This window comes from Rhipicephalus microplus, unplaced genomic scaffold (genome assembly GCF_043290135.1).
Source record: "Rhipicephalus microplus isolate Deutch F79 unplaced genomic scaffold, USDA_Rmic scaffold_91, whole genome shotgun sequence".
Taxonomy (NCBI): Eukaryota; Metazoa; Arthropoda; class Arachnida; order Ixodida; family Ixodidae; genus Rhipicephalus; species Rhipicephalus microplus.
Window position 1 is genome coordinate 837301 of NW_027464663.1, and position 25621 is coordinate 862921.

At 53.9% G+C, this 25621-nt stretch overlaps 1 non-coding gene across 1 annotated transcript; it reads left to right on the plus strand.

Annotated features, from left to right (window-relative positions):
* Window positions 1–573: 573 nt before the first annotated feature.
* TRNAN-GUU (transfer RNA asparagine (anticodon GUU)) lies at window positions 574–647 on the plus strand. The gene has a single exon. It is a non-coding gene; the product is annotated as a tRNA-Asn (tRNA).
* The last annotated feature ends 24974 nt before the right edge of the window (window positions 648–25621 follow it).

Sequence of the window (25621 nt, forward strand, 5' to 3'; positions counted from 1 at the left end):
TAGCGCGATCAGCTGTTAGCCAAAAGGTTGGAGGTTCGAGCCCACCCGGTGGTGAATCGGCGCTTTTTTTTCTTTGGGCTCATAGCTTTGAAGTTATGTTCTGATGGTGGTGAGAGTGGAGCAGGACTGTCTCCGGGGCGCAATTGGCTAGCGCGATCGGCTGTTAACCGAAAGGTTCGAGGTTCGAGCCCACCCGATGGTTGTGCGACACTACTTTTTTCTTTGGGCTGATAGCTTTGAAGATATGTTCTCATGGTGGAGAGACTGGAGCAGGACTGTCTCCGTGGCGCAATTGGATAGCGCGATCGGTTGTTAACCGAAAGATTGCAGTTTCGAGCCCACCCGTGGACGGTGTGTCGCTTTTTTTTTGCTTTGCGCTGATGGCATTGAAGGTATGTTCTCATGGTGGTGAGAGTGAAGCACGACTGTCTCCGTGGCGCAATTGGCTAGCGCGATCGGCTGTTAACCGAAAGGTGGGAATTTCGAGCCCTCCCGGGAGTGGTGTGTTGCTTTTTTCTTTGCGCTGATAGCTTTGAAGATATTTTCTGATGGTGGTGAGAGTGGAGCACGACTGTCTCCGTGGCGCAATTGGCTAGCGCGTTCGGCCGTTAACCGAAAGGCTGGAGGTTCGAGCCCACCCGGGGGTAGTGCGGCGCTTTTTTTTTCTTTGGTCTGATAGCTTTGAAGATATGTTTGATGGTGGTGAGAGTGGTGCAGGACTGTCTCCGTAGCGCAATTGGCTAGCGCGATTGGCTGTTAACCGAAAGGTTGGAGGTTTGAGCCCACCAGGAGACGGTGTGTCGCTTTTTTCTTTGCGCTGATAGCTTTGAAGATATGTTCTGATGGTGGTGAGAGTGGACCACGACTGTCTCCGTGGCGCAATTGGCTAGCGCGTTGGGCTGTTAACCGAAACGTTGGAGGTTCGAGCCCACCCGGTTGTGGTGCTGCGCTTTTTTTCCTTTGGGCTGATAGCTCTGAGGAAATGTTCTGACGGTGGTGAGAGTGTAGCGCGACTGTCTCCGTGGCGCAATTGGCTAGCGCGATCGGCTTTTAACTGAAAGGTTGGAGGTTCGAGCCCTCCCGAGAGTGTTGTGTAGCTTTTTTTTCTTCGGGCTGATAGCTTTGAAGATATGTTCTGATGGTGGTGAGAGTAGAGCAGGACTGTCTCCGTGGCGCAACTGGCTAGCGCGATCGGCTGTTAACCGAAAGGTTGGAGGTTCGAGCCCACCCGGTCGTGGTGCTGCGCTTTTTTTCCTTTGGGCTGATAGCTCTGAGGAAATGTTCTGACGGTGGTGAGGGTGTAGCGTGACTGTCTCCGTGGCGCAATTGGCTAGCGCGATCGGCTTTTAACTGAAAGGTTGGAGGTTCGAGCCCTCCCGAGAGTGTTGTGTAGCTTTTTTTTCTTTGGGCTGATAGCTTTGAAGATATGTTCTGATGGTGGTGAGAGTGGAAAAGGACTGTCTCCGTGGCGCAATTGGCTAGCGCAATCGGCTGTTAACCGAAAGTTTGGAGGTTCGAGCCCTCCCGGGAGCAGTGTGTCACTTTCTTTATCTTTGCGCTGATAGCTTTGGAGAAATGTTTTCACGGTGGTGAGATTGGAGCACGACTGTCTCCGTGGCGCAATTGGCTAGCACGTTCGGCTGTTAACCGAAAATTTGGAGGTTCGAGCCCTCCCGGGAGTGGTGTGTTGCTTTTTCTTTGCGCTGATAGCTTTGAAGATATGTTCTGATGGTGGTGAGAGTGGAGCACGACTGTCTCCGTGGTGCAATCGGCTAGCGTGATCGGCTGTTAACCGAAAGGTTGGAGGTTCGAGCCCACCCGGTGGTGGTGTGTTGCTTTTTTCTTTGCGCTGATAGCTTTGAAGATATGTTCTGATGGTGGTGAAAGCGGAGCACGACTGTCTCCGTGGCGCAAATAGCTAGCACGTTCGGCTGTTAACCAAAACATTGGAGGTTTGAGCCCTCCCGGGAGTGGTGTGTTGCTTTTTTCTTTGCTATTATAGCTTTAAAGATATGTTCTGATGGTGGTGAGAGTGGAGCACGACTGTCTCCGTGGCGCTATTGGCTAGCGTGATGGGCTGTTAACCGAAAGGCTGGAGGTTCGAGCCCACCCGGTGGTGGAGCGGCGCTTTTTTTCCTTTGGGCTGCTAGCTCTGAAGAAATGTTCTGACGGTGGTGAGAGTGGAGCACGACTATCTCTGCGGCGCAATTGGCTAGCGCGATCGGCTGTTAACTGAAAGGTTGGAGGTTCGAGCCCTCCCGGGATTGGTTTGTTGCTTTTTTTTCTTTGGGCTGAAAGCTTTGAAGATATGTTCTGATGGTGGTGAGAGTGGAGCAGGACTGTCTCCGTGGCGCAATTGGCTAGCGCGATCAGCTGTTAACCTAAAGGTTGGAGGTTCGAGCCCACCCGGTGGTGGTTCGGCGCTTTTTTTTGTTTGGGCTCATAGCTCTGAAGATATGTTCTGATGGTGGTGAGAGTGGAGCAGGACTGTCTCTGGGGCGCAATTGGCTAGCGCGATCGGCTGTTAACCGAAAAGTTGGAGGTTCGAGCCCACCCGGTGGTGGTCGGCGCTTCTTTTTCTTTGGGCTGATAGCTTTAAAGATATGTTCTCATGGTGGTGAGAGTGGAGCAGGACTGTCTCCGTGGCGCAATTGGCTAGCGCGATCGGTTGTTAACCGAAAGATTGGAGTTTCGAGTCCACCCGTGGACGGTGTGTCGCTTTTTTTTGCTTTGCGCTGATGGCGTTGAAGGTATTTTCTGATGGTGGTGAGAGTGAAGCACGACTGTCTCCTTGGCGCAATTGGCTAGCGCAATCGGCTGTTAACCGAAAGGTTGGAATTTCGAGCCCTCCCGGGAGTGGTGTGTTGCTTTTTTCTTTGCGCTGATAGCTTTGAAGATATGTTCTTATGGTGTTGAGAGTGGCGCACGACTGTCTCTGGGCGCAATTGGCTAGCGCGTTCGGCCGTCAACCGAAAGGCTGGAGGTTCGAGCCCACCCGGTGGTGGTGTGGTGCTTTTTTTTCTGAGGGCTGATAGCTCTGAAGAAATGTTCTGACGGTGGTGAGAGCGGAGCACGACTGTCTCCGTGGCGCCATTGGCTAGCGCGACCGGCTGTTAACCGAGAGGTTGGAGGTTCGAGCCCACCCGGTGGTGGTGCGGCGTTTATTTTTCTTTGGGCTGATAGCTCTGAAGAAATGTTCTGGCAGTGGTGAGAGTGGAGCACGACTGCCTCCGTGGCCCAATTGGCTAGCGCGATCGGCTGTTAACCGAAAGATTGGAGGTTCGAGCCCACCCGGTGGTGGTGCGGCGCTTTTTCTTCTTTGGGCTGATAGCTCTGAAGAAATGTTCTGACGGTGGTGAGAGTGGAGCACGACTGTCTCCGTGGCGCAATTGGCTAGCGCATTCGGCTGTTAACCGAAAGGTTGGAGGTTCGAGCCCACCCGGTGGTGGTGCGGCGCTTTTTTTCTTTGGGCTGATAGTCTGAAGAAATGTTCTGCGGTGGTGAGAGTGGTGCACGACTGTCTCCGTGGCGCAATTGGCTAGCGCAATGGGCCCTTAACCGAAAGGTTGGAGGTTCGAGACCACTCGGTGGTGGTGTGGCGCTTTTTTTTCTTTGGGCTGATAGCTCTGAAGAAATGTTCTGACGGTGGTGAGAGCGGAGCACGACTGTCTCCGTGGCGCCATTGGCTAGCGCGACCGGCTGTTAACCGAGAGTTTTCAGGTTCGAGCCCACCCGGTGGTGGTGCGGCGTTTCTTTTTCATTGGGCTGATAGCTCTGAAGAAATGTTCTGACAGTGTGGTGAGAGTGGAGCACGACTGCCTCCGTGGCCCAATTGGCTAGCGCGATCGGCTGTTAACCGAAAGGTTGGAGGTTCGAGCCCACCCGTGGGTGGTGTGGCGCTTTTTCTTCTTTGAGCTGATAGCTCTGAAGAAATGTTCTGACGGTGGTGAGAGTGGAGCACGACTGTCTCCGTGGCGCAATTGGCTAGCGCGATCGGCTGTTAACCGAAAGGTTGTAGTTTCGAGCCTTCCTGGGAGTGGTGTGTTGCTCTTTTCTTTTCGCTGATAGCTTTGGAGATATGTTCTGATGGTGGTGAGAGTGGAGCACGACTGTCTCCGTGGCGCAATTGGCTAGCGCGATCGGCTGTTAACCGAAAGGCTGGAGGTTCGAGCCCACCCGGTGGAGGTGCGGCGCTTTTTTTTTCTTTGCGCTGATAGCTTTGAAGATATGTTCTGATGGTGGGGAGATTGGAGCACGACTGTCTCCGTGGCGCAATTGGCTAGTGCGATCGGCTGTTAACCGAAAGGTTGGAATTTCGAGCCCTCCCGTGAGTGGTGTGTTGCTTTTTTCTTTGCGCTGATAGCTTTGAAGATATGTTCTGATGGGGGTGAGAGTGGAGCACGACTGTCTCCGTGGCGCAATTGGCTAGCGCGTTCGGCCGTTAACCGAAAGGCTGGAGGTTCGAGCCCACCCGGTGGTGGTGTGGCGCTTTTTTTTCTTTGGGCTGATAGCTCTGAAGAAATGTTCTGACGGTGGTGAGAGCGGAGCACGACTGTCTCCGTGGCGCCATTGGCTAGCGCGACCGGCTGTTAACCGAGAGTTTTCAGGTTCGAGCCCACCCGGTGGTGGTGCGGCGTTTCTTTTTCTTTGGGCTGATAGCTTTAAAGATATGTTCTCATGGTGGTGAGAGTGGAGCAGGCCTGTCTCCGTGGCGCAATTGGCTAGCGCGATCAGCTGTTAACCTAAAGGTTGGAGGTTCGAGCCCACCCGGTGGTGGTTCGGCGCTTTTTTTTGTTTGGGCTCATAGCTCTGAAGATATGTTCTGATGGTGGTGAGAGTGGAGCAGGACTGTCTCTGGGGCGCAATTGGCTAGCGCGATCGGCTGTTAACCGAAAAGTTGGAGGTTCGAGCCCACCCGGTGGTGGTCGGCGCTTCTTTTTCTTTGGGCTGATAGCTTTAAAGATATGTTCTCATGGTGGTGAGAGTGGAGCAGGACTGTCTCCGTGGCGCAATTGGCTAGCGCGATCGGTTGTTAACCGAAAGATTGGAGTTTCGAGTCCACCCGTGGACGGTGTGTCGCTTTTTTTTGCTTTGCGCTGATGGCGTTGAAGGTATTTTCTGATGGTGGTGAGAGTGAAGCACGACTGTCTCCGTGGCGCAATTGGCTAGCGCAATCGGCTGTTAACCGAAAGGTTGGAATTTCGAGCCCTCCCGGGAGTGGTGTGTTGCTTTTTTCTTTGCGCTGATAGCTTTGAAGATATGTTCTTATGGTGTTGAGAGTGGCGCACGACTGTCTCTGGGCGCAATTGGCTAGCGCGTTCGGCCGTCAACCGAAAGGCTGGAGGTTCGAGCCCACCCGGTGGTGGTGTGGTGCTTTTTTTTCTGAGGGCTGATAGCTCTGAAGAAATGTTCTGACGGTGGTGAGAGCGGAGCACGACTGTCTCCGTGGCGCCATTGGCTAGCGCGACCGGCTGTTAACCGAGAGGTTGGAGGTTCGAGCCCACCCGGTGGTGGTGCGGCGTTTATTTTTCTTTGGGCTGATAGCTCTGAAGAAATGTTCTGACAGTGGTGAGAGTGGAGCACGACTGCCTCCGTGGCCCAATTGGCTAGCGCGATCGGCTGTTAACCGAAAGATTGGAGGTTCGAGCCCACCCGGTGGTGGTGCGGCGCTTTTTCTTCTTTGGGCTGATAGCTCTGAAGAAATGTTCTGACGGTGGTGAGAGTGGAGCACGACTGTCTCCGTGGCGCAATTGGCTAGCGCATTCGGCTGTTAACCGAAAGGTTGGAGGTTCGAGACCACTCGGTGGTGGTGTGGCGCTTTTTTTTCTTTGGGCTGATAGCTCTGAAGAAATGTTCTGACGGTGGTGAGAGCGGAGCACGACTGTCTCCGTGGCGCCATTGGCTAGCGCGACCGGCTGTTAACCGAGAGTTTTCAGGTTCGAGCCCACCCGGTGGTGGTGCGGCGTTTCTTTTTCATTGGGCTGATAGCTCTGAAGAAATGTTCTGACAGTGTGGTGAGAGTGGAGCACGACTGCCTCCGTGGCCCAATTGGCTAGCGCGATCGGCTGTTAACCGAAAGGTTGGAGAATCGAGCCCACCCGTGGGTGGTGTGGCGCTTTTTCTTCTTTGAGCTGATAGCTCTGAAGAAATGTTCTGACGGTGGTGAGAGTGGAGCACGACTGTCTCCGTGGCGCAATTGGCTAGCGCGATCGGCTGTTAACCGAAAGGTTGTAGTTTCGAGCCTTCCTGGGAGTGGTGTGTTGCTCTTTTCTTTTCGCTGATAGCTTTGGAGATATGTTCTGATGGTGGTGAGAGTGGAGCACGACTGTCTCCGTGGCGCAATTGGCTAGCGCGATCGGCTGTTAACCGAAAGGCTGGAGGTTCGAGCCCACCCGGTGGAGGTGCGGCGCTTTTTTTTTCTTTGCGCTGATAGCTTTGAAGATATGTTCTGATGGTGGGGAGATTGGAGCACGACTGTCTCCGTGGCGCAATTGGCTAGTGCGATCGGCTGTTAACCGAAAGGTTGGAATTTCGAGCCCTCCCGTGAGTGGTGTGTTGCTTTTTTCTTTGCGCTGATAGCTTTGAAGATATGTTCTGATGGGGGTGAGAGTGGAGCACGACTGTCTCCGTGGCGCAATTGGCTAGCGCGTTCGGCCGTTAACCGAAAGGCTGGAGGTTCGAGCCCACCCGGTGGTGGTGTGGCGCTTTTTTTTCTTTGGGCTGATAGCTCTGAAGAAATGTTCTGACGGTGGTGAGAGCGGAGCACGACTGTCTCCGTGGCGCCATTGGCTAGCGCGACCGGCTGTTAACCGAGAGTTTTCAGGTTCGAGCCCACCCGGTGGTGGTGCGGCGTTTCTTTTTCTTTGGGCTGATAGCTCTGAGGAAATGTTCTGAAAGTGTGGTGAGAGTGGAGCACGACTGCCTCCGTGGCCCAATTGGCTAGCGCGATCGGCTGTTAACCGAAAGGTTGGAGGTTCGAGCCCACCCGGTGGTTGTGTGGCGCTTTTTCTTCTTTGAGCTGATAGCTCTGAAAAAATGTTCTGACGGTGGTGAGAGTGGAGCACGACTGCCTCCGTGGCCCAATTGGCTAGCGCGATCGGCTGTTAACCGAAAGGTTTGAGGTTCGAGCCCACCCGTTGGTGGTGCGGCGCTTTTTCTTTTTTGAGCTGATAGCTCTGAAGAAATGTTCTGACGGTGGTGAGAGTGGAGCACGACTGTCTCCGTGGCGCAATTGGCTAGCGCGTTCGGCTGTTAACCGAAAGGTTGGAGGTTCGAGCCCACCCGGTGGTGGTGCGGCGCTTTTTTTCTTTGGGCTGATAGTCTGAAGAAATGTTCTGCGGTGGTGAAAGTGGTGCTCGACTGTCTCCGTGGCGCAATTGGCTAGCGCAATGGGCCCTTAACCGAAAGGTTGGAGGTTCTAGCCCACTCGGTGGAGGCGCGGCGCTTTTTTTCCTTTGGGCTGATAGCTCTGAGGAAATGTTATGACGGTCGTGAGAGTGGAGCACGACTGTCTCCGTGGCGCAATTGGCTAGCGCGATCGGCTGTTAACCGAAAAGTTGGAGGTTCGATCCCTCCCGGGAGTGGTGTGTTGCTTTTTTCTTTGCGCTTATAGCTTTGAAGATATGTTCTGATGGTGGGGAGATTGGAGCACGACTGTCTCCGTGGCGCTATTGGCTAGCGCAATCGGCTGTTAACCGAAAGGTTAGAATTTCGAGCCCTCCCGGGAGTGGTGTGTTGCTTTTTTCTTCGTGCTGATAGCTTTGAAGATATGTTCTGATGGTGGTGAGAGTGGAGCACGACTGTCTCCGTGGCACAATTGGCTAGCGCGTTCGGCGGTTAACCGAAAGGCTGCAAGTTCGAGCCCACCCGGTGGTGGTGTGGCGCTTTTTTTTGTTTGGGCTGATAGCTCTGAAGAAATGTACTCTCGGTGGTGAGAGCGGAGCACGACTGTCTCCGTGGCGCCATTGGCTAGCGCGATCGGCTGTTAACCGAGAGGTTGGAGGTTCGAGCCCACCCGGTGGTGGTGCGGCGTTTCTTTTTCTTTGGGCTGATAGCTCTGAAGAAATGTTCTGACAGTGTTGAGAGTGGAGCACGACTGTCTCCGTGGCCCAATTGGATAGCGCGATCGGCTGTTAACCGAAAAGTTGGAGATTCGATCCCTCCCGGGAGTGGTGTGTTGCTTTTTTCTTAACGCTTATAGCTTTGAAGATATGTTCTGATGGTGGGGAGATTGGAGCACGACTGTCTCCGTGGCGCAATTGGCTAGCGCGATCGGCTGTTAACCGAAAGGTTGGAATTTCGAGCCCTCCCGTGAGTGGTGTGTTGCTTTTTTCTTTGCGCTGATAGCTTTGAAGATATGTTCTGATGGTGGTGAGAGTGGAGCACGACTGTCTCCGTGGCGCAATTGGCTAGCGCGTTCGGTCGTTAACCGAAAGGCTGGAGGTTCGAGCCCACCCGGTGGTGGTTTGGCGCTTTTTTTTCTTTGGGCTGATAGCTCTGAAGAAATGTTCTGACGGTGGTGAGAGCGGAGCACGACTGTCTCCGTGGCGCCATTGGCTAGCGCGACCGGCTGTTAACCGAGAGTTTTCAGGTTCGAGCCCACCCGGTGGTGGTGCGGCGTTTCTTTTTCTTTGGGCTGATAGCTCTGAAGAAATGTTCTGACAGTGTGGTGAGAGTGGAGCACGACTGCCTCCGTGGCCCAATTGGCTAGCGCGATCGGCTGTTAACCGAAAGGTTGGAGGTTCGAGCCCACCCGGTGGTGGTGCGGCGCTTTTTCTTCTTTGAGCTGATAGCTCTGAAGAAATGTTCTGACGGTGGTGAGAGTGGAGCACGACTGTCTCCGTGGCGCAATTGGCTAGCGCGATCGGCTGTTAACCGAAAGGTTGTAGTTTCGAGCCTTCCCGGGAGTGGTGTGTTGCTCTTTTCTTTTCGCTGATAGCTCTGAAGAAATGTTCTGACGGTGGTGAGAGTGGAGCACGACTGTCTCCGTGGCGCAATTGGCTAGCGCGATCGGCTGTTAACCGAAAGGTTGTAGTTTCGAGCCTTCCCGGGAGTGGTGTGTTGCTCTTTTCTTTTCGCTGATAGCTTTGGAGATATGTTCTGATGGTGGTGAGAGTGCAGCACGACTGGGTCCGTGGCGCAATTGGCTAGCGCGATCGGCTGTTTACCGAAAGGCTGGAGGTTCGAGCCCACCCGGTGGAGGTGCGGCGCTTTTTTTTTTCTTTGGGCTGATAGCTCTGAAGAAATGTTCTGACGGTGGTGAGAGCGGAGCACGACTGTCTCCGTGGCGCCATTGGCTAGCGCGACCGGCTGTTAGCCGAGAGGTTTGAGGTTCGAGCCCACCCGGTGGTGGTGCGGCGTTTCTTTTTCTTTGGGCTGATAGCTCTGAAGAAATGTTCTGACAGTGTGGTGAGAGTGGAGCACGACTGCCTCCGTGGCCCAATTGGCTAGCGCGATCGGCTGTTAACCGAAAGGTTGGAGGTTCGAGCCCACCCGGTTGTGGTGCTGCGCTTTTTTTCCTTCGGGCTGATAGCTCTGAGGAAATGTTCTGACGGTGGTGAGAGTGTAGCGCGACTGTCTCCATTGCGCAATTGGCTAGCGCGATCGGCTTTTAACTGAAAGGTTGCAGGTTCGAGCCCTCCCGAGAGTGTTGTGTAGCTTTTTTTTCTTTGGGCTGATAGCTTTGAAGATATGTTTTGATGGTGGTGAGAGTGGAAAAGGACTGTCTCCATGGCGCAGTTGGCTAGCGAAATCGGCTGTTAACCGAAAGGTTCGAGGTTCGTGCCCTCCCGGAAGTGGTGTGTTGCTTTTTTCTTTGCGCTGATAGCTTTAAAGATATGTTCTGATGGTGGTGAGAGTGGAGCACGACTGTCTCTGTGGCGCAATTGGCTAGCGCGATCGGCTGTTAACCGAAAGGTTGGAGGTTCGAGCCCACGCGGGTGTGGTGCGGCGCTCTTTTTTCTTTGCGCTGATAGCCTTGGAGAAATGTTCTGACAGTGGTGAGAATGGAGCACGACTTTCTCCGTGGCGCACTTGCCTAGCGCGTTCGGCTGTTAACCGAAAGTTTGGAGGTTCGAGCCCTCCCGGAAGCAGTGTGTCACTTTTTTTTATCTTTGCGCTGATAGCTTTGGAGAAATGTTTTCACGGTGGTGAGAGTTGCGTATGACTGCCTCCGTGGCGCAATTGGCTAGCGCGATCGGCTGTTAACCAAAAGGTTGGAGTTTCGAGCCCTCCCAGGAGTGGTGTGATGCTCTTTTCTTTGTGCTGATAGCTTTGAAGAAATGTTCTGACGGTGGTGAGATTGGAGCACGACTGTCTCCGCGGCGCAATCGGCTAGCGTGATCGGCTGTTAACCGAAAGGTTGGAGGTTCGAGCCCACCCGGTGGTGGTGCGGCGCTTTTTCTTCTTTGGGCTGATAGCTCTGAAGAAATGTTCTGACGGTGGTGAGAGTGGAGCACGACTGTCTCTGTGGCGCAATTGGCTAGCGCGATCGGCTGTTAACCGAAAGGTTGGAGGTTCGAGCCCACCCGGTGGTGGTGCGGCGCTTTTTTTCTTTGGGCTGATAGTCTGAAGATATGTTCTGATGGTGGTGAGAGTGGAGCTGGACTGTCTCCGTGGCGCAATTGGCTAGCGCGATCGGCTGTTAACCGAAAGGCTGGAGGTTCAAGCCCACCCGGTGGAGGTGCGGCGCTTTTTTTTGGGCTGATAGCTCTGAAGAAATGTGCTGACGGAGGTGGGAGTGCTGCACTACTGTCTCCATGGCGCAATTGGCTAGCGCGATCGGCTGTTAACCGAAAGGTTGTAGTTTCGAGCCTTCCCGGGAGTGGTGTGTTGCTCTTTTCTTTGCGCTGATAGCTCTGGAGATATGTTTTGATGGTGGTGAGAGTGGAGCACGACTGTCTCCGTGGCGCAATTGGCTAGCGCGATCGGCTGTTAACCGAATGGCTGGAGGTTCGAGCCCACCCGGTGGAGGTGCGGCGCTTTTTTTTTCTTTGGGCTGATAGCTCTGAAGAAATGTTCTGACGGAGGTGGAAAAGCTGCACTATACTGTCTCCGTGGCGCAATTGCCTAGCACGATCGGCTGTTAACCAAACGGTTGGAATTTCGAGCCCTCCCGGGAGTGGTGTGTTGCTTTTTTCTTTGCGCTGATAGCTTTGAAGATATGTTCTGATGGTGGTGAAAGCGGAGCACGACTGTCTCCGTGGCGCAATTAGCTAGCACGTTCGGCTGTTAACCAAAACATTGGAGGTTTGAGCCCTCCCGGGAGTGGTGTGTTGCTTTTTTCTTTGCTATTATAGCTTTAAAGATATGTTCTGATGGTGGTGAGAGTGGAGCACGACTGTCTCCGTGGCGCTATTGGCTAGCGCGATGGGCTGTTAACCGAAAGGCTGGAGGTTCGAGCCCACCCGGTGGTGGAGCGGCGCTTTTTTTCCTTTGGGCTGATAGCTCTGAAGAAATGTTCTGACGGTGGTGAGAGTGGAGCACGACTATCTCTGTGGCGCAATTGGCTAGCGCGATCGGCTGTTAACTGAAAGGTTGGAGGTTCGAGCACTCCCGGGATTGGTTTGTTGCTTTTTTTTCTTTGGGCTGAAAGCTTTGAAGATATGTTCTGATGGTGGTGAGAGTGGAGCAGGACTGTCTCCGTGGCGCAATTGGCTAGCGCGATCAGCTGTTAACCAAAAGGTTGGAGGTTCGAGCCCACCCGGTGGTGGTTCGGCGCTTTTTTTCTTTGGGCTCATAGCTCTGAAGATATGTTCTGATGGTGGTGAGAGTGGAGCAGGACTGTCTCTGGGGCGCAATTGGCTAGCGCGATCGGCTGTTAACCGAAAGGTTGGAGGTTCGAGCCCACCCGGTGGTGGTGCGGCGCTTCTTTTTCTTTGGGCTGATAGCTTTGAAGATATGTTCTCATGGTGGTGAGAGTGGAGCAGGACTGTCTCCGTGGCGCTATTCGCTAGCGCGATTGGTTGTTAACCGAAAGATTGGAGTTTCGAGCCCACCCGTGGACGGTGTGTCGCTTTTTTTTGCTTTGCGCTGATGGCGTTGAAGGTATGTTCTGATGGTGGTGAGAGTGAAGCAGGACTGTCTCCGTGGCGCCATTGGCTAGCGCAATCGACTGTTAACCGAAAGGTTGGAATTTCGAGCCCTCCCGGGAGTGGTGTGTTGCTTTTTTCTTTGCGCTGATAGCTTTGAAGATATGTTCTTATGGTGTTGAGAGTGGCGCACGACTGTCTCTGTGGCGCAATTGGCTAGCGCTTTCGGCCGTTAACCGAAAGGCTGGAAGTTCGAGCCCACCCGGTGGTGGTGTGGCGCTTTTTTTTCTTAGGGCTGATAGCTCTGAAGAAATGTTCTGACGGTGGTGAGAGCGGAGCACGACTGTCTCCGTGGCGCCATTGGCTAGCGCGACCGGCTGTTAACCGAGAGGTTGGAGGTTCGAGCCCACCCGGTAGTGGTGCGGCGTTTATTTTTCTTTGGGCTGATAGCTCTGAAGAAATGTTCTGACAGTGGTGAGAGTGGAGCACGACTGCCTCCGTGGCCCAATTGGCTAGCGCGATCGGCTGTTAACCGAAAGATTGGAGGTTCGAGCCCACCCGGTGGTGGTGCGGCGCTTTTTCTTCTTTGAGCTGATAGCTCTGAAGAAATGTTCTGACGGTGGTGAGAGTGGAGCACGACTGTCTCCGTGGCGCAATTGGCTAGCGCGATCGGCTGTTAACCGAAAGGTTGTAGTTTCGAGCCTTCCCGGGAGTGGTGTGTTGCTCTTTTCTTTTCGCTGATAGCTCTGAAGAAATGTTCTGACGGTGGTGAGAGTGGAGCACGACTGTCTCCGTGGCGCAATTGGCTAGCGCGATCGGCTGTTAACCGAAAGGTTGTAGTTTCGAGCCTTCCCGGGAGTGGTGTGTTGCTCTTTTCTTTTCGCTGATAGCTTTGGAGATATGTTCTGATGGTGGTGAGAGTGCAGCACGACTGGGTCCGTGGCGCAATTGGCTAGCGCGATCGGCTGTTTACCGAAAGGCTGGAGGTTCGAGCCCACCCGGTGGAGGTGCGGCGCTTTTTTTTTCTTTGGGCTGATAGCTCTGAAGAAATGTTCTGACGGTGGTGAGAGCGGAGCACGACTGTCTCCGTGGCGCCATTGGCTAGCGCGACCGGCTGTTAGCCGAGAGGTTTGAGGTTCGAGCCCACCCGGTGGTGGTGCGGCGTTTCTTTTTCTTTGGGCTGATAGCTCTGAAGAAATGTTCTGACAGTGTGGTGAGAGTGGAGCACGACTGCCTCCGTGGCCCAATTGGCTAGCGCGATCGGCTGTTAACCGAAAGGTTGGAGGTTCGAGCCCACCCGGTTGTGGTGCTGCGCTTTTTTTCCTTCGGGCTGATAGCTCTGAGGAAATGTTCTGACGGTGGTGAGAGTGTAGCGCGACTGTCTCCATTGCGCAATTGGCTAGCGCGATCGGCTTTTAACTGAAAGGTTGCAGGTTCGAGCCCTCCCGAGAGTGTTGTGTAGCTTTTTTTTCTTTGGGCTGATAGCTTTGAAGATATGTTTTGATGGTGGTGAGAGTGGAAAAGGACTGTCTCCATGGCGCAGTTGGCTAGCGCAATCGGCTGTTAACCGAAAGGTTCGAGGTTCGTGCCCTCCCGGAAGTGGTGTGTTGCTTTTTTCTTTGCGCTGATAGCTTTAAAGATATGTTCTGATGGTGGTGAGAGTGGAGCACGACTGTCTCTGTGGCGCAATTGGCTAGCGCGATCGGCTGTTAACCGAAAGGTTGGAGGTTCGAGCCCACGCGGGTGTGGTGCGGCGCTCTTTTTTCTTTGCGCTGATAGCTTTGGAGAAATGTTCTGACAGTGGTGAGAATGGAGCACGACTTTCTCCGTGGCGCACTTGCCTAGCGCGTTCGGCTGTTAACCGAAAGTTTGGAGGTTCGAGCCCTCCCGGAAGCAGTGTGTCACTTTTTTTTATCTTTGCGCTGATAGCTTTGGAGAAATGTTTTCACGGTGGTGAGAGTTGCGTATGACTGCCTCCGTGGCGCAATTGGCTAGCGCGATCGGCTGTTAACCAAAAGGTTGGAGTTTCGAGCCCTCCCAGGAGTGGTGTGATGCTCTTTTCTTTGTGCTGATAGCTTTGAAGAAATGTTCTGACGGTGGTGAGATTGGAGCACGACTGTCTCCGCGGCGCAATCGGCTAGCGTGATCGGCTGTTAACCGAAAGGTTGGAGGTTCGAGCCCACCCGGTGGTGGTGCGGCGCTTTTTCTTCTTTGGGCTGATAGCTCTGAAGAAATGTTCTGACGGTGGTGAGAGTGGAGCACGACTGTCTCTGTGGCGCAATTGGCTAGCGCGATCGGCTGTTAACCGAAAGGTTGGAGGTTCGAGCCCACCCGGTGGTGGTGCGGCGCTTTTTTTCTTTGGGCTGATAGTCTGAAGATATGTTCTGATGGTGGTGAGAGTGGAGCTGGACTGTCTCCGTGGCGCAATTGGCTAGCGCGATCGGCTGTTAACCGAAAGGCTGGAGGTTCAAGCCCACCCGGTGGAGGTGCGGCGCTTTTTTTTGGGCTGATAGCTCTGAAGAAATGTGCTGACGGAGGTGGGAGTGCTGCACTACTGTCTCCATGGCGCAATTGGCTAGCGCGATCGGCTGTTAACCGAAAGGTTGTAGTTTCGAGCCTTCCCGGGAGTGGTGTGTTGCTCTTTTCTTTGCGCTGATAGCTCTGGAGATATGTTTTGATGGTGGTGAGAGTGGAGCACGACTGTCTCCGTGGCGCAATTGGCTAGCGCGATCGGCTGTTAACCGAATGGCTGGAGGTTCGAGCCCACCCGGTGGAGGTGCGGCGCTTTTTTTTTCTTTGGGCTGATAGCTCTGAAGAAATGTTCTGACGGAGGTGGAAAAGCTGCACTATACTGTCTCCGTGGCGCAATTGCCTAGCACGATCGGCTGTTAACCAAACGGTTGGAATTTCGAGCCCTCCCGGGAGTGGTGTGTTGCTTTTTTCTTTGCGCTGATAGCTTTGAAGATATGTTCTGATGGTGGTGAAAGCGGAGCACGACTGTCTCCGTGGCGCAATTAGCTAGCACGTTCGGCTGTTAACCAAAACATTGGAGGTTTGAGCCCTCCCGGGAGTGGTGTGTTGCTTTTTTCTTTGCTATTATAGCTTTAAAGATATGTTCTGATGGTGGTGAGAGTGGAGCACGACTGTCTCCGTGGCGCTATTGGCTAGCGCGATGGGCTGTTAACCGAAAGGCTGGAGGTTCGAGCCCACCCGGTGGTGGAGCGGCGCTTTTTTTCCTTTGGGCTGATAGCTCTGAAGAAATGTTCTGACGGTGGTGAGAGTGGAGCACGACTATCTCTGTGGCGCAATTGGCTAGCGCGATCGGCTGTTAACTGAAAGGTTGGAGGTTCGAGCACTCCCGGGATTGGTTTGTTGCTTTTTTTTCTTTGGGCTGAAAGCTTTGAAGATATGTTCTGATGGTGGTGAGAGTGGAACAGGACTGTCTCCGTGGCGCAATTGGCTAGCGCGATCAGCTGTTAACCAAAAGGTTGGAGGTTCGAGCCCACCCGGTGGTGGTTCGGCGCTTTTTTTTCTTTGGGCTCATAGCTCTGAAGATATGTTCTGATGGTGGTGAGAGTGGAGCAGGACTGTCTCTGGGGCGCAATTGGCTAGCGCGATCGGCTGTTAACCGAAAGGTTGGAGGTTCGATCCCTCCCGGGAGTGGTGTGTTGCTTTTTTCTTAACGCTTATAGCTTTGAAGATATGTTCTGATGGTGGGGAGATTGGAGCACGACTGTCTCCGTGGCGCAATTGGCTAGCGCGATCGGCTGTTAACCGAAAGGTTGGAATTTCGAGCCCTCCCGTGAGTGGTGTGTTGCTTTTTTCTTTGCGCTGATAGCTTTGAAGATATGTTCTGATGGTGGTGAGAGTGGAGCACGACTGTCTCCGTGGCGCAATTGGCTAGCGCGTTCGGTCGTTAACCGAAAGGCTGGAGGTTCGAGCCCACCCGGTGGTGGTTTGGCGCTTTTTTTTCTTTGGGCTGATAGCTCTGAAGAAATGTTCTGACGGTGGTGAGATCGGAGCACGACTGTCTCCGTGGCGCCATTGGCTAGCGCGACCGGCTGTTAACCGAGAGTTTTCAGGTTCGAGCCCACCCGGTGGTGGTGCGGCGTTTCTTTTTCTTTGGGCTGATAGCTCTGAAGAAATGTTCTGACAGTGTGGTGAGAGTGGAGCACGACTGCCTCCGTGGCCCAATTGGCTAGCGCGATCAGCTGTTAACCGAAAGGTTGGAGGTTCGAGCCCACCCGGTGGTGGTGCGGCGCTTTTTCTTCTTTGAGCTGATAGCTCTGAAGAAATGTTCTGACGGTGGTGAGAGTGGAGCACGACTGTCTCCGTGGCGCAATTGGCTAGCGCGATCGGCTGTTAACCGAAAGGTTGTAGTTTCGAGCCTTCCCGGGAGTGGTGTGTTGCTCTTTTCTTTTCGCTGATAGCTCTGAAGAAATGTTCTGACGGTGGTGAGAGTGGAGCACGACTGTCTCCGTGGCGCAATTGGCTAGCGCGATCGGCTGTTAACCGAAAGGTTGTAGTTTCGAGCCTTCCCGGGAGTGGTGTGTTGCTCTTTTCTTTTCGCTGATAGCTTTGGAGATATGTTCTTATGGTGGTGAGAGTGCAGCACGACTGGGTCCGTGGCGCAATTGGCTAGCGCGATCGGCTGTTTACCGAAAGGCTGGAGGTTCGAGCCCACCCGGTGGAGGTGCGGCGCTTTTTTTTTCTTTGGGCTGATAGCTCTGAAGAAATGTTCTGACGGTGGTGAGAGCGGAGCACGACTGTCTCCGTGGCGCCATTGGCTAGCGCGACCGGCTGTTAGCCGAGAGGTTTGAGGTTCGAGCCCACCCGGTGGTGGTGCGGCGTTTCTTTTTCTTTGGGCTGATAGCTCTGAAGAAATGTTCTGACAGTGTGGTGAGAGTGGAGCACGACTGCCTCCGTGGCCCAATTGGCTAGCGCGATCGGCTGTTAACCGAAAGGTTGGAGGTTCGAGCCCACCCGGTTGTGGTGCTGCGCTTTTTTTCCTTCGGGCTGATAGCTCTGAGGAAATGTTCTGACGGTGGTGAGAGTGTAGCGCGACTGTCTCCATTGCGCAATTGGCTAGCGCGATCGGCTTTTAACTGAAAGGTTGCAGGTTCGAGCCCTCCCGAGAGTGTTGTGTAGCTTTTTTTTCTTTGGGCTGATAGCTTTGAAGATATGTTTTGATGGTGGTGAGAGTGGAAAAGGACTGTCTCCATGGCGCAGTTGGCTAGCGCAATCGGCTGTTAACCGAAAGGTTCGAGGTTCGTGCCCTCCCGGAAGTGGTGTGTTGCTTTTTTCTTTGCGCTGATAGCTTTAAAGATATGTTCTGATGGTGGTGAGAGTGGAGCACGACTGTCTCTGTGGCGCAATTGGCTAGCGCGATCGGCTGTTAACCGAAAGGTTGGAGGTTCGAGCCCACGCGGGTGTGGTGCGGCGCTCTTTTTTCTTTGCGCTGATAGCTTTGGAGAAATGTTCTGACAGTGGTGAGAATGGAGCACGACTTTCTCCGTGGCGCACTTGCCTAGCGCGTTCGGCTGTTAACCGAAAGTTTGGAGGTTCGAGCCCTGCCGGAAGCAGTGTGTCACTTTTTTTTATCTTTGCGCTGATAGCTTTGGAGAAATGTTTTCACGGTGGTGAGAGTTGCGTATGACTGCCTCCGTGGCGCAATTGGCTAGCGCGATCGGCTGTTAACCAAAAGGTTGGAGTTTCGAGCCCTCCCAGGAGTGGTGTGATGCTCTTTTCTTTGTGCTGATAGCTTTGAAGAAATGTTCTGACGGTGGTGAGATTGGAGCACGACTGTCTCCGCGGCGCAATCGGCTAGCGTGATCGGCTGTTAACCGAAAGGTTGGAGGTTCGAGCCCACCCGGTGGTGGTGCGGCGCTTTTTCTTCTTTGGGCTGATAGCTCTGAAGAAATGTTCTGACGGTGGTGAGAGTGGAGCACGACTGTCTCTGTGGCGCAATTGGCTAGCGCGATCGGCTGTTAACCGAAAGGTTGGAGGTTCGAGCCCACCCGGTGGTGGTGCGGCGCTTTTTTTCTTTGGGCTGATAGTCTGAAGATATGTTCTGATGGTGGTGAGAGTGGAGCTGGACTGTCTCCGTGGCGCAATTGGCTAGCGCGATCGGCTGTTAACCGAAAGGCTGGAGGTTCAAGCCCACCCGGTGGAGGTGCGGCGCTTTTTTTTGGGCTGATAGCTCTGAAGAAATGTGCTGACGGAGGTGGGAGTGCTGCACTACTGTCTCCATGGCGCAATTGGCTAGCGCGATCGGCTGTTAACCGAAAGGTTGTAGTTTCGAGCCTTCCCGGGAGTGGTGTGTTGCTCTTTTCTTTGCGCTGATAGCTCTGGAGATATGTTTTGATGGTGGTGAGAGTGGAGCACGACTGTCTCCGTGGCGCAATTGGCTAGCGCGATCGGCTGTTAACCGAATGGCTGGAGGTTCGAGCCCACCCGGTGGAGGTGCGGCGCTTTTTTTTTCTTTGGGCTGATAGCTCTGAAGAAATGTTCTGACGGAGGTGGAAAAGCTGCACTATACTGTCTCCGTGGCGCAATTGCCTAGCACGATCGGCTGTTAACCAAACGGTTGGAATTTCGAGCCCTCCCGGGAGTGGTGTGTTGCTTTTTTCTTTGCGCTGATAGCTTTGAAGATATGTTCTGATGGTGGTGAAAGCGGAGCACGACTGTCTCCGTGGCGCAATTAGCTAGCACGTTCGGCTGTTAACCAAAACATTGGAGGTTTGAGCCCTCCCGGGAGTGGTGTGTTGCTTTTTTCTTTGCTATTATAGCTTTAAAGATATATTCTGATGGTGGTGAGAGTGGAGCACGACTGTCTCCGTGGCGCTATTGGCTAGCGCGATGGGCTGTTAACCGAAAGGCTGGAGGTTCGAGCCCACCCGGTGGTGGAGCGGCGCTTTTTTTCCTTTGGGCTGATAGCTCTGAAGAAATGTTCTGACGGTGGTGAGAGTGGAGCACGACTATCTCTGTGGCGCAATTGGCTAGCGCGATCGGCTGTTAACTGAAAGGTTGGAGGTTCGAGCACTCCCGGGATTGGTTTGTTGCTTTTTTTTCTTTGGGCTGAAAGCTTTGAAGATATGTTCTGATGGTGGTGAGAGTGGAGCAGGACTGTCTCCGTGGCGCAATTGGCTAGCGCGATCAGCTGTTAACCAAAAGGTTGGAGGTTCGAGCCCACCCGGTGGTGGTTCGGCGCTTTTTTTTCTTTGGGCTCATAGCTCTGAAGATATGTTCTGATGGTGGTGAGAGTGGAGCAGGACTGTCTCTGGGGCGCAATTGGCTAGCGCGATCGGCTGTTAACCGAAAGGTTGGAGGTTCGAGCCCACCCGGTGGTGGTGCGGCGCTTCTTTTTCTTTGGGCTGATAGCTTTGAAGATATGTTCTCATGGTGGTGAGAGTGGAGCAGGACTGTCTCCGTGGCGCAATTCGCTAGCGCGATTGGTTGTTAACCGAAAGATTGGAGTTTCGAGCCCACCCGTGGACGGTGTGTCGCTTTTTTTTGCTTTGCGCTGATGGCGTTGAAGGTATGTTCTGATGGTGGTGAGAGTGAAGCAGGACTGTCTCCGTGGCGCCATTGGCTAGCGCAATCGACTGTTAACCGAAAGGTTGGAATTTCGAGCCCTCCCGGGAGTGGTGTGTTGCTTTTTTCTTTGCGCTGATAGCTTTGAAGATATGTTCTTATGGTGTTGAGAGTGGCGCACGACTGTCTCTGTGGCGCAATTGGCTAGCGCTTTCGGCCGTTAACCGAAAGGCAGGAAGTTCGAGCCCACCCGGTGGTGGTGTGGCGCTTTTTTTTCTTAGGAACGATAGCTCTGAAGAAATGTTCTGACGGTGGTGAGAGCGGAGCACGACTGTCTCCGTGGCGCCATTGGCTAGCGCGACCGGCTGTTAACCGAGAGGTTGGAGGTTCGAGCCCACCCGGTAGTGGTGCGGCGTTTATTTTTCTTTGGGCTGATAGCTCTGAAGAAATGTTCTGACAGTGGTGAGAGTGGAGCACGACTGCCTCCGTGGCCCAATTGGCTAGCGCGATCGGCTGTTAACCGAAAGATTGGAGGTTCGAGCCCACCCGGTGGTGGTGCGGCGCTTTTTCTTCTTTGAGCTGATAGCTCTGAAGAAATGTTCTGACGGTGGTGAGAGTGGAGCACGACTGTCTCCGTGGCGCAATTGGCTAGCGCGGTCGGCTGTTAACCGAAAGGTTGGAGGTTCGAGCCCACCCGGTGGTGGTGCAGCGCTTTTTTTCTTTGGGCTGATAGTCTGAAGAAATGTTCTGCGGTGGTGAGAGTTGTGCACGACTGTCTCCGTGGCGCAATTGGCTAGCGCGTTCGGCCGTTAACCGAAATGCTGGAGGTTCGAGCCCACCCGGTGGTGGTGTGGCGCTTTTTTTTCTTTGGGCTGATAGCTCTGAAGAAATGTTCTGACGGTGGTGAGAGCGGTGCACGACTGTCTCCGTGGCGCAATTGGCTAGCGCGATCGGCTGTTAACCGAAAGGTTGTAGTTTCGAGCCTTCCCGGGAGTGGTGTGTTGCTCTTTTCTTTTCGCTGATAGCTTTGGAGATATGTTCTGATGGTGGTGAGAGTGGAGCACGACTGTCTTCGCGGCGCAATTGGCTAGCGCGATCGGCTGTTAACCGAAAGGCTGGAGGTTCGAGCACACCCGGTGGAGGTGCGGCGCTTTTTTTTTCTTTGCGCTGATAGCTTTGAAGATATGTTCTGATGGTGGTGAGATTGGAGCACGACTGTCTCCGTGGCGCAATTGGCTAGCGCGATCGGCTGTTAACCGAAAGGTTGGAATTTCGAGCCCTCCCGTGAGTGGTGTGTTGCTTTTTTCTTTGCGCTGATAGCTTTGAAAATATTTTCTGATGGTGTTGAGAGTGGAGCACGACTGTCTCCGTGGCGCAATTGGCTAACGCGTTCGGCCGTTAACCGAAAGGCTGGAGGTTCGAGCCCACCCGGTGGTGGTGTGGCGCTTTTTTTTCTTTGGGCTGATAGCTCTGAAGAAATGTTCTGACGGTGGTGAGAGCGGAGCACGACTGTCTCCGTGGCGCCATTGGCTAGCGCGACCGGCTGTTAACCGAAAGGTTGGAGGTTCGAGCCCACTCGGTGGAGAAGCGGCGCTTTTTTTCCTTTGGACTGATAGCTCTGAGGAAAGGTTATGACGGTGGTGAGAGTGGAGCATGACTGTCACCGTGGCGCAATTGGCTAGCGCGATCGGCTGTTAACCGAAAAGTTGGAGGTTCGATCCCTCCCGGGAGTGGTGTGTTGCTTTTTTCTTTGCGCTGATAGCTTTGAAGATATGTTCTGATGGTGGGGAGATTGGAGCACGACTGTCTCCGTGGCGCTATTGGCTAGCGCAATCGGCTGTTAACCGAAAGGTTAGAATTTCGAGCCTTCCCGGGAGTGGTGTGTTGCTTTTTTCTTTGTGCTGATAGCTTTGAAGATATGTTCTGATGGTGGTGAGAGTGGAGCACGACTGTCTCCGTGGCACAATTGGCTAGCGCGTTCGGCCGTTAACCGAAATGCTGGAAGTTCGAGCCCACCCGGTGGTGGTGTGGCGCTTTTTTTTCTTTGGGCTGATAGCTCTGAAGAAATGTACTGACGGTGGTGAGAGCGGAGCACGACTGTCTCCGTGGCGCCATTGGCTAGCGCGACCGGCTGTTAACCGAGAGGTTTTTAGGTTCGAGCTCACCCGGTGGTGGTGCGGCGTTTATTTTTCTTTGGGCTGATAGCTCTGAAGAAATGTTCTGACAGTGGTGAGAGTGGAGCACGACTGCCTCCGTGGCCCAATTGGCTAGCGCGATCGGCTGTTAACCGAAATATTGGAGGTTCGAGCCCACCCGGTGGTGGTGCGGCGCTTTTTCTTCTTTGAGCTGTTAGCTCTGAAGAAATCTTCTGACGGTGGTGAGAGTGGAGCACGACTGTCTCCCTGGCGCAATTGGCTAGCGCGTTCGGCTGTTAACGGAAAGGTTGGAGGTTCGAGCCCACCCGGTGGTAGTGCGGCGCTTCTTTTCTTTGGGCTGATAGTCTGAAGAAATGTTCTGCGGTGGTGAGAGTGGTGCACGACTGTCTCCGTGGCGCAATGGGCCCTTAACCGAAAGGTTGGAGGTTCGAGACCACACGGTGGAGGTGCGGCGCTTTTTTTCCTTTGGGCTGATAGCTCTGAGGAAATGTTCTGACGGCGGTGAGAGTGGAGCACGACTGTCTCCGTGGCGCAATTGGCTAGCGCGATCGGCTGTTAACCGAAAAGTTGGAGGTTCGATCCCTCCCGGGAGTGGTGTGTTGCTTTTTTCTTTGCGCTGATAGCTTTGAAGATATGTTCTGATGGTGGGGAGATTGGAGCACGACTGTCTCCGTGGCGCAATTGGCTAGCGCGATCGGCTGTTAACCGAAAGGTTGGAATTTCGAGCCCTCCCGTGAGTGGTGTGTTGCTTTCTTCTTTGCGCTGATAGCTTTGAAGATATGTTCTGATGGTGGTGAGAGTGGAGCACGACTGTCTCCGTGGCGCAATTGGCTAGCGCGTTCGCCGTTAACCGAAAGGCTGGAGGTTCGAGCCCACCCGGTGGTGGTGTGGCGCTTTTTTTTCTTTGGGCTGATAGCTCTGAAGAAATGTTCTGACGGTGGTGAGAGCGGAGCACGACTGTCTCCGTGGCGCCATTGGCTAGCGCGACCGGCTGTTAACCGAGAGTTTTCAGGTTCGAGCCCACCCGGTGGTGGTGCGGCGTTTCTTTTTCTTTGGGCTGATAGCTCTGAAGAAATGTTCTGACAGTGTGGTGAGAGTGGAGCACGACTGCCTCCGTGGCCCAATTGGCTAGCGCGATCGGCTGTTAACCGAAAGGTTGGAGGTTCGAGCCCACCCGGTGGTGGTGCGGCGCTTTTTCTTCTTTGAGCTGATAGCTCTGAAGAAATGTTCTGACGGTGGTGAGAGTGGAGCACGACTGTCTCCGTGGCGCAATTGGCTAGCGCGATCGGCTGTTAACCGAAAGGTTGTAGTTTCGAGCCTTCCCGGGAGTGGTGTGTTGCTTTTCTTTTCGCTGATAGCTTTGGAGATATGTTCTGATGGTGGTGAGAGTGCAGCACGACTGTCTCCGTGGCGCAATTGGCTAGCGCGATCGGCTGTTAACCGAAAGGCTGGAGGTTCGAGCCCACCCGGTGGAGGTGCGGCGCTTTTTTTTCTTTGGGCTGATAGCTCTGAAGAAATGTTCTGACGGTGGTGAGAGCGGAGCACGACTGTCTCCGTGGCGCCATTGGCTAGCGCGACCGGCTGTTAGCCGAGAGGTTTGAGGTTCGAGCCCACCCGGTGGTGGTGCGGCGTTTCTTTTTCTTTGGGCTGATAGCTCTGAAGAAATGTTCTAACAGTGTGGTGAGAGTGGAGCACGACTGCCTCCGTGGCCCAATTGGCTAGCGCGATCGGCTGTTAACCGAAAGGTTGGAGGTTCGAGCCCACCCGGTGGTGGTGCGGCGCTTTTTCTTCTTTGAGCTGATAGCTCTGAAGAAATGTTCTGACGGTGGTGAGAGTGGAGCACGACTGTCTCCGTGGCACAATTGGCTAGCGCGTTCGGCTTTTAACCGAAAGGTTGGAGGTTCCAGCCCACCCGGTGGTGGTGCGGCGCTTTTTTTCTTTGGGCTGATAGTCTGAACAAATGTTCTGACAGTGTGGTGAGAGTGGAGCACGACTGCCTCCGTGGCCCAATTGGCTAGCGCGATCGGCTGTTAACCGAAAGGTTGGGTGTTCGAGCCCACACGGTGGTTGTGCGGCGCTTTTTCTTCTTTGAGCTGATAGCTCTGAAGAAATGTTCTGACGGTGGTGAGAGTGAAGCACGACTGTCTCCGTGGCGCAATTGGCTAGCGCGATCGGCTGTTAACCGAACGGTTGTAGTTTCGAGCCTTCCCGGGAGTGGTGTGTTGCTCTTTTCTTTTCGCTGATAGCTTTGGAGATATGTTCTGATGGTGGTGAGAGTGGAGCACGACTGCCTCCGTGGCCCAATTGGCTAGCGCGATCGGCTGTTAACCGAAAGGTTGGAGGTTCGAGCCCACCCGTTGGTGGTGCGGCGCTTTTTCTTCTTTGAGCTGATAGCTCTGAAAAAATGTTCTGACGGTGGTGAGAGTGGAGCACGACTGTCTCCGTGGCGCAATTGGCTAGCGCGTTCGGCTGTTAACCGAAAGGTTGGAGGTTCGAGCCCACCCGGTGGTGGTGCGGCGCTTTTTTTCTTTGGGCTGATAGTCTGAAGAAATGTTCTGCGGTGGTCAGAGTGGTGCTCGACTGTCTCCGTGGCGCAATTGGCTAGCGCAATGGGCCCTTATCCGAGAGGTTGGAGGTTCGAGCCCACTCGGTGGAGGCGCGGCGCTTTTTTTCCTTTGGGCTGATAGCTCTGAGGAAATGTTATGACGGTGGTGAGAGTGGAGCACGACTGTCTCCGTGGCGCAATTGGCTTGCGCGATCGGCTGTTAACCGAAAAGTTGGAGGTTTGATCCCTCCCGGGAGTGGTGTGTTGCTTTTTTCTTTGCGCTGATAGCTTTGAAGATATGTTCTGATGGTAGGGAGATTGGAGCACGACTGTCTCCGTGTCGCTATTGGCTAGCGCAATCGGCTGTTAACCGAAAGGTTAGAATTTCGAGCCCTCCCGGGAGTGGTGTGTTGCTTTTTTCTTTTTGCTGATAGCTTTGAAGATATGTTCTGATGGTGGTGAGAGTGGAGCACGACTGTCTCCGTGGCACAATTGGCTAGCGCGTTCGGCCGTTAACCGAAAGGCTGGAAGTTCGAGCCCACCCGGTGGTGGTGTGGCGCTTTTTTTTCTTTGGGCTGATAGCTCTGAAGAAATGTACTGACGGTGGTGAGAGCGGAGCACGACTGTCTCCGTGGCGCCATTGGCTAGCGCGACCGGCTGTTAACCGAGAGGTTTTTATGTTCGAGCCCACCCAGTGGTGGGGCGGCGTTTATTTTTCTTTGGGCTGATAGCTCTGAAGAAATGTTCTGACAGTGGTGAGAGTGGAGCACGACTGCCTCCGTGGCCCAATTGGCTAGCGCGATCGGCTGTTAACCGAAAGATTGGAGGTTCGAGCCCACCCGGTGGTGGTGCGGCGCTTTTTCTTCTTCTTTGAGCTGATAGCTCTGAAGAAATGTTCTGACGGTGGTGAGAGTGGAGCACGACTGTCTCCCTGGCGCAATTGGCTAGCGCGTTCGGCTGTTAACCGAAAGGTTGGAGGTTCGAGCCCACCCGGTGGTGGTGCGGCGCTTTTTTTCTTTGGGCTGATAGTCTGAAGAAATGTTCTGCGGTGGTGAGAGTGGTGCACGACTGTCTCCGTGGCGCAATTGGCTAGCGCAATGGGCCCTTAACCGAAAGGTTGGAGGTTCGAGACCACTCGGTGGAGGTGCGGCGCTTTTTTTCCTTTGGGCTGATAGCTCTGAGGAAATGTTCTGACGGTGGTGAGAGTGGAGCACGACTGTCTCCGTGGCGCAATTGGCTAGCGCGATCGGCTGTTAACCGAAAAGTTGGAGGTTCGATCCCTCCCGGGAGTGGTGTGTTGCTTTTTTCTTTTCGCTGATAGCTTTGAAGATATGTTCTGATGATGGGGAGATTGGAGC